Genomic DNA, 8199 nt, shown 5'->3' on the forward strand with positions numbered 1-8199 from the left:
CCCTACTATCTAGAGGCTAGAGAGACTTAAATAATTATACTAATTAGGCCACCTACTACTACTAGGCCTAGACCTAGGCCGCCTCGAAGTCTGAAGAGAAAGCAAATTAGTATTTTAACTATTACTTCTACTCGCGAAATAAACTACGAACGTACAAGTACGTCAACAAAATCACCTATTATGGACAACACAATGGATGGCGCACTACTCCAATAAAATCCCCTATTGTGGACAAAAAGTCACCTATTTTGGACAGCCAATTATGAAAGTTACCTATTATCAAAGAATATATATCACAAGAATGAGTATTCCGCGATTTTCCCTGTAACAGTAATATTGTCCATGTGGTAGGGCGCCGCCATAAGCGTGGATGTATCTGGGATGTATACAACTTTTTGTGACGGTTTCACCATATTTTTATACCTCCATGGTTTCACTAATCAAAGGCTGGACCACCGGTAGTATTTTCATGATAAAAAATGTTATCAACTACATGCCAACATCATGTTAAATGCTGTTTGGATATTTAATTGTTCGTTTCATGCAATTTATTTAGTAAAAACTGCCGTATAAACAGTTCGCTTCATCAACCGGGCGCTACGATAGCGTGACCGGGCGTGTAGGTGTTTACGCGTTTTCACGAAGGATAGTTTAATAATATTCCTATATTTAACATGTTTCTGGTCAAACAAATAAATGTTAATGAAATTTAACATTGTATCCTATTAATAACATGTATTTTATACTAATTTATATCATAAAAACAATACTTAATTTACCGGGCGTAGAGTAGTACGTGGCAATGGTAAAGAATAGGCCATGCTGGGTGACGATTCGTTGATTTTTGGTGTTGCTGTGTTGGGCTTTTTTTGTGAACTAATTTAGCATGTTAGTAAATAATTGTCTGTAAAAGTGAATGTACACTAGTTTGTTAATAAATATGTATTATAAAATAGTTTACAATTGCAAAAACTATTATCATAATTCTATTTAATGTGACATGTATAATATCTATTAAATCAAGTCTTATTTAGTATGTATACATCCGCCCTTATGAGGGCGGGCATCACTCACTGGAGCTCTCTGTTACAAATTTCTCATGCAAAAATCGCGGAATACTCATTCTTGTGATATATATTCTTTGCTATTATGGACAAACAACAGCGCCCTCTAGTCCCTATTATGGACAGAAAGTCCCCTATTATCGACAGAAAAGTAACCTATTATGGACAGATTTCACCAACCCTATTGAAAAGGTCCGCCTGTGCCTGTGCATAGCACGGCTCGCATGACGACAAAATTCATGTTCAGCATCTACAATTTCATTGCCAACCACAAAAATCACATGCTATGCTTCTTATTGTTATTGTTCTTATTGTTTTTTAAAACTGTGTTAAAATTTGTAATTTTCGATTTACTTTATGAAATAATTAATATGGATATATATATTTTATACTTTTATTATTAATAATCCAATGTTTGACGATTATAAATAATAACAAACACACACACAAACACCACACAAACATACAGGGGTGAAAACATAACCTCCTTGGCGGAGGTAATTAATTACAAAATCCTGTGGGGCCTAAGCTACACGTCGTGCGGAACTTAAGCAGAACGTGTGCACTCCGCCTTAAATTGAATAGTTGACTACCGTGTTGCATAGATTCCAACTGTCCCGCTTTCGGCGGGATTGTCCCGCTTTTTGATGTTGTGTCCCGGCCGACTCCTGAATTGTCCCGCTTTCAAAATATTTAATAAGTAAAAAAAAATAACGAAATAATATTTTGGAAACTACTATTCAAAGACGATACGCCGAATGATTAGCCTTTAAATTTCATAAACAATCAAATACGAAGGAGTACGATTATTATGGCGGCAGTAGGTTCCTTATCATCTGCTGTGGATACGCATGGAAAACGTCGGCTACTAGAAAGGAACCCAGCAAACTGGTGGATGCGGTTGGTGCGTTGAATTGTTTACATATCCGGTTAGCGAACCCAGTCTTTAAAGTAAATACAGGGAGTACTATATAATACGTTCGACTATCCTATGATCATGTGTGACATTCTTCAGTTTATATCAGGCTATATTTATGTTCAATCTTTTACTTTTGTTTACAATAATGAATAGTAATTCGTCAAAGTAACGAATTAAAATATAGTTATTAATTCCTATTATACACTGTTGCAGAGTCAGGTTGTTGAATGGTCTGGGTGGTAGTTGCAGTGGTTGCGCCAGCGGGGGATGGCGGGGTGGCCCCCCCCCCCTCCTTCCCCCGTTGGGAAGTATTGGCCATATTTGTCGGGGAGAAAAATATGATCATTTCTTTTCTGGTAAAAAATAAAACCATATTAAGTGTACTACTATATATTTTAAGTAACTGTGGCATTCCATTTTTGACGTACGTACGATACACTGACAGCGAAGTAAACAGTATGTGGTACGCATTTGTTTGGCGGTGTCTCTTTGTACGAATCTTTCATGGCCCGGCCGGCTCAATGCGGTATACGCGTCGACATATCTGGGCTGTATCATATTACATCCAGGGACCAAAATGTGTATTTTTCAGTTTCCAGGCGAAAATCGGAAATTCAGTTGCAACTACGCATCGACGTACGTTCATACAGGGATAAAGGTACAAGTTATGTTCTCACGGTTGAGTTTACGAATTGTTTCAATTTACCAATAACCATTGGTGTACCGCGTATATGTTCGCTGTCGTTTAAAGGGGTTTGGGTGGGGGTTCGATTGGGAAAAGGAAGCGGTTGGCCCTAACCATAAAACAGGGTCTGGTCACGTTTCTTTTCGCGCATAAATCTCGATCTAGGGGGGTGAATAGGGTGGCTAGCCACCCCCCTTAATTCTAAAGGAAACAAAAAGATGCACCAAAACCCGCGACTGTCGCTAGACGCGGATTCGACGCACTTGACTCTTTTAATTAAGAAGAGTAGGCTAGGCTATAGTTGTGTAGATAGGCCTACATAGTGAAAGAGCTAAGAGTTTAATTACTATTTATGAATTCAAGAGTTTAACAAGAAAACGCGATTTAAAATCTTCGGAGAATAGCCACAACTGAGTTATTTTCAAAACACATGCATGCTCCCACTACCAGCATCACGTTGTCTTAGCTCGCTCCTCGTGTGAATGCTGACGTCATCACTCTCCAAAAATACACCATTTTCCGCCTGGTCCGTGTGCAAGCGTTAGCGTGGACCTGTATATTTACACCCCTGTACAGAGTAGAGTGTAATATCGTGAACTTTTTTCTCGCGTATGAAGGTTTTTTATATAATGGTATGTAGTATAAACGATAAAAAAAACGAGAAACATGATGTTCTTTTTATTATTATTTCATAGGCATAACATAAACATGAAATGTCTTGTTCTATGTACACGGCCGAAAAAACGTGTGTGGCGTATTTGGCATTTATTGATTTGTGTTATAGACACGGCGATTACGGCAATCATTGTATACTAAATTACATTGAGTTATTCACCCGGCTATAGGGTATATATCTGAGGTTAACAGACCACCAAAGCACCGTCGTACACTAAACACATGCACTATCGAGGCATTTTCGGAGTGCCGCATTACCAAATGTTCATTTAATTTGAAGTGTTTTTCGATCAAAGTATATTATTAGTTCGTCGAAAAAGATCTGTATTAGAGTATTTAGGAAGGATTTATTTAAATTTACATTATGTGACATTAGTCCAGTAAAGATAAGTCAAAAATAGGGTGAACCTAGAACAAATTGCAACAGAATTTTTTTTTGTTTTGTCTGGTAAATATGGTTCAAATGAACATCATATCCAAAGTTTACCGAAATCGGACCCCGGGAAGTAGGTTAATTAGCATAAATTCAAAATGGCCGCCATTTGCTATTTTAAAGCCCCATATCTCCTTAACGGTTGGATTTAGACCACCTAAGTGCATTACGAGTAGATATAAATGTGATATTAAACATTCTAATTAGCTTATTTAAATTCCCATATGACGTACCTATGACGTCATATGGTAGTTGTGACGTCATACATTATGTTATAACTGTTTAAATGACATTATACTATGCGAACAATTTAGGAAATGCAAGAAAACATGTTTCTTAATATTCTCCTTGTTGAAATGAACATTATTTCCAAAGTTTACCAAAATCGGACGTCAGGAAGTGGGTTAATTAGCATACATTCAAAATGGCCGCTATTTACTATACCATTTTGAAGCTCCATATCTCCTTAACGGTTGGTTTTAGACCACCTAAGTGCATTACGAGTAGATATAAATGTTATATTAAACATTCTAATTAGCATAATTAAATTTCCATATGATGTACCTATGAGGCATATGGTAGTTGTGACGTCATATATTATGTTATAACTGTTTAAATGACATTATACTATGCGAAAATTTAGGAACTGCAAGAAAACATGTTTCCTAACATTCTCCTTGTTGAAATGAACATTATTTCCAAAGTTTACCAAAATCGAACGTCAGGAAGTGGGTTAATTAGCATACATTCAAAATGGCCGCTATTTACTATACCATTTTGAAGCACCATATCTCCTTAACGGTTGGTTTTAGACCACCTAAGTGCATTGCGAGTAGATATAAATGTGATATTAAACTTTCCAATTAGCATATTTAAATTACCATATAACGTACCTATGATGTCATAAGACATATGACATCATATTATGTCACAATAATGCTCAATTGGCATTATTCTAAGGGGAAAATATAGAAACCGTAGGAAAAGATGTTTTTAATCTCATGAAAATAGTAGAACATTTAACACATCCAGGTTAAGATCATGGGTATCAGAAGTTATTCGGCCACCCTTCACAACATGCAATAGAACATTCCAGTTAATTTTCTGCAACTGCAAATTTGTATAACTGCATATATATCTCATACATATTTAAAGAAAAGAGATTCTTAATTCTGTAATGAGTCTGGAATTTAATAATTCGACCCCATCCTAAATATGGAGTTGGATCACAGTTTCCCATCCAAAGTACATACATAGAAAATGTAATGTTGGCGCCGTCAAAATACTTTAAAACAAACATGTAGGCATAGCAAGTCTACTTCATTGGCTTTTCTGATGTCTTTTTTAAATTTTGGTCTGAACAGTTCTTGCTTCGAATATATCTCATCCCTTCGTTTCTTTGCAAGTGCAGAGCGTTTTTCTTTAAGTACCAATTATTCCACTATTTTTTGCTTCTTCTGTCTTTAACTGATGGTTCTTCATCCTTGTTGGCACATTATTTAATGTCCTTGTTATATGCTCATTGAATCTTGGAAACAGCATTCAAAAGATAAACATTATATGTCATAAAAAGTTGTTGTCTCATAAATGATCGACACCAAACCGATGCAATTTCTGGCAATGAAATAGCAACTTTGAAAGGAGCAGAATGGAGATGCTGACTATACCGAAAACTACAGTATGACATTTATCATTTTATGTGTAATCTCAATTCCGAGATGGGGAATTGAGATGAGTTTGTGGAAATGATAGGTTTGAATAGCCTGACCCATTACAATATTGTTTTATTTTCCTTTACCAATTTAAAGAGATGAAGTTCTAAAAGATGTTGTTTTGGAAACACAAAACAAGATGTGCGTGTGAGTACAAATCAGTTTCGGAAATACAATTGATGATCACAACCTTTCATACTGTTTTGTAGAATAACTATTTTCATGAGATTTTGTAAATGGAAACTTAATGATAAATTTCAATGGTTTTTACATATATATCTACGCGTAATGCACATAGGCTTTCTAAACCCAACCGTTAAGGAGATACAGTGCTTCAAAATGGTATAGTAAATAGCGGCCATTTTGAATTTAAGCTAATTAACCCCCTTCTTGAAGTCTGATGTTGGTAAACTTTGGATATCATGTTCATTTCAACAGGAAATTGTTAGAAAATTGTTTTTCCTGCAGTTTCAACATTTGTTAGCATAGGATAATGTCATTTAAGCAGTTATAACATAATATATGACGTCACAACTACCATATGACGTCATAGGTACGTCATATGGGAATTTTTATATGCTAATTAGAATGTTTAATATCACATTTATATCTACTCGTAATGCACTTAGGTGGTCTAAAACCAACCGTTAAAGAGATATGGGGCTTCAAAATGGTATAGTAAATAGCGGCCATTTTGAATTTATGCTAATTAACACACTTCCTGACGTCCGATTTTGATAAAATTTGGAAATTATGTTCATTTCAACAAGGAGAATGTTAAGAAACATGTGTTTTAGCAGTTTCTAAATTGTTCGCATAGTATAATGTCATTTAAGCATTTATAACATTATATATGACGTCACAACTACCATATGACGTCATAGGTACGTCATATGAGAATTTAAATAAGCTAATTAGAATGTTTAATATCACATTTATATCTACTCGTAATGCACTTAGGTGGTCTAAATCCAACCGTTAAGGAGATATGGGGCTTTAAAATAGCAAATGGCGGCCATTTTGAATTTATGCTAATTAACCCACTTCCCGATGTCCGATTTTGGTAAACTTTGGATATGATGTTCATGTTCACCATATTAACCATATAAAACAAAAAAAAATTCTGTTGCAATTTGTTCTAGGTTCAACCTTATTTTTACTGGACTACATTGTTATTAAATGTAATGGAAACAGTTGGTCTAGCCTATTAAACAGTGTTTAAGCATCTATTTTTTCCAAATTTTCTGAGGCTCGGGAGGGGGATACTCCCAAACCCACCCCCTCTTTCGCGTGTTCCTAGGGGGTAATTGTCCGGGGGGTAGTTGTCCAGGGGTTAGTTGTCCTACGGAGGTAGTTGTCCTACGGGGAGTATTGTGTCAGAGGTAGTTGTCCGCGGGGTAATTACCCGGGGGGGGGGGGGGTAATTGTCAGGGGGTAATTGTCCAGGGGGTAGTTGTCCTAAGGAGGTTGTTGTCCTAAGGGGGTAGTTGTCCGGGGGTATTTGTCCGGGGGGTAGTTGTCCTAAAGGGGTAGTTGTCCTAAGGGGGTAGTTGTCCTAAGGGGGTAGTTGTCCAGGTGGTGTTTGTCCGGGGGTAGTTTTTTGGGGGGTAAATGTCCAGGGGGTGAATATCCGGATACGGGTCTTAACATCACAAAGGAATGCGTCAAGATAAAGCTTGATGCACTAGACCCAACCAAGGCAGCAGGACCAGATGGCGTATCCCCGAGAATTCTAAAAGAACTGTCAAGCCAATTATGTCATCCCCTAGCTTGCCTGTATAACAAATCCATATCTGAAAGCTACGTACCCGAAGACTGGCGCACAGCACACATCACTCCAATTTTCAAGACGGGTTCATGGTCCAGGCCTGAAAATTATAGACCGATAAGCCTAACGTCTGTGATGGGTAAAGTCCTAGAAAGCATCATCAGAGACCACCTGATTGAACATTTAGACAACTATAACCTCATCTGCGACTCACAGCACGGATTTCGCAAAGGTAAATCCTGTACCACCAACCTTCTCGAACACCTTGAATATCTTACAAAATCTGTTGATGACGGTACTCTTATCGATGTAGTTTACCTAGACACTTTCAATATTTATTTGTAAATATGGTCAAATTAATACATTAATGTATAACAATACAGATGTAAACAAAATACATACAATATAATCAATTAATGATAAACAAAAGACCATAAATAGGGGATCAAGATTAGAAGTAAAAATACTTGTCTCATAATGACCCCAAATAAAAAACAAACAAAAAGAAAGAAATAACAACAAAAAAGAAAACAAACCAATATAAAATACTAAAAAACTAAAGATTGCGCAAATAATTATCAGTCATCTGACTGATACTTTGATAAACATTGCATTTTCATATTTCTTCTAAAAAGTTTAATTGATTTAACGTTAATAGTGGCTGTATCTAGGTTATTCCATTGTGTGGGACCTGAAAAAGTAATGAAAAATTGGCTTTTCCTCAGTCTTACGAAAGGGACAAATAGTAAATTAGGTTTCCTTATGTTATAAGTATGGAGTAATAAACGATTAGAAAAAAACATTGAAATCGATATAGGTAACAAATTATTGACATACTGAAACATAAACGAAGTAACTTGAATTGTGTGAAGGTCATTAATTTTTACGATGTTTAACTTCTTAAATAGAGGTTCAGAGGGCGTTCTAAATGGCGAAAAAGTTA

The sequence above is a fragment of the Antedon bifida genome, chromosome 1, assembly GCF_963402885.1.
Source record: "Antedon bifida chromosome 1, ecAntBifi1.1, whole genome shotgun sequence".
Lineage (NCBI taxonomy): Eukaryota > Metazoa > Echinodermata > Crinoidea > Comatulida > Antedonidae > Antedon > Antedon bifida.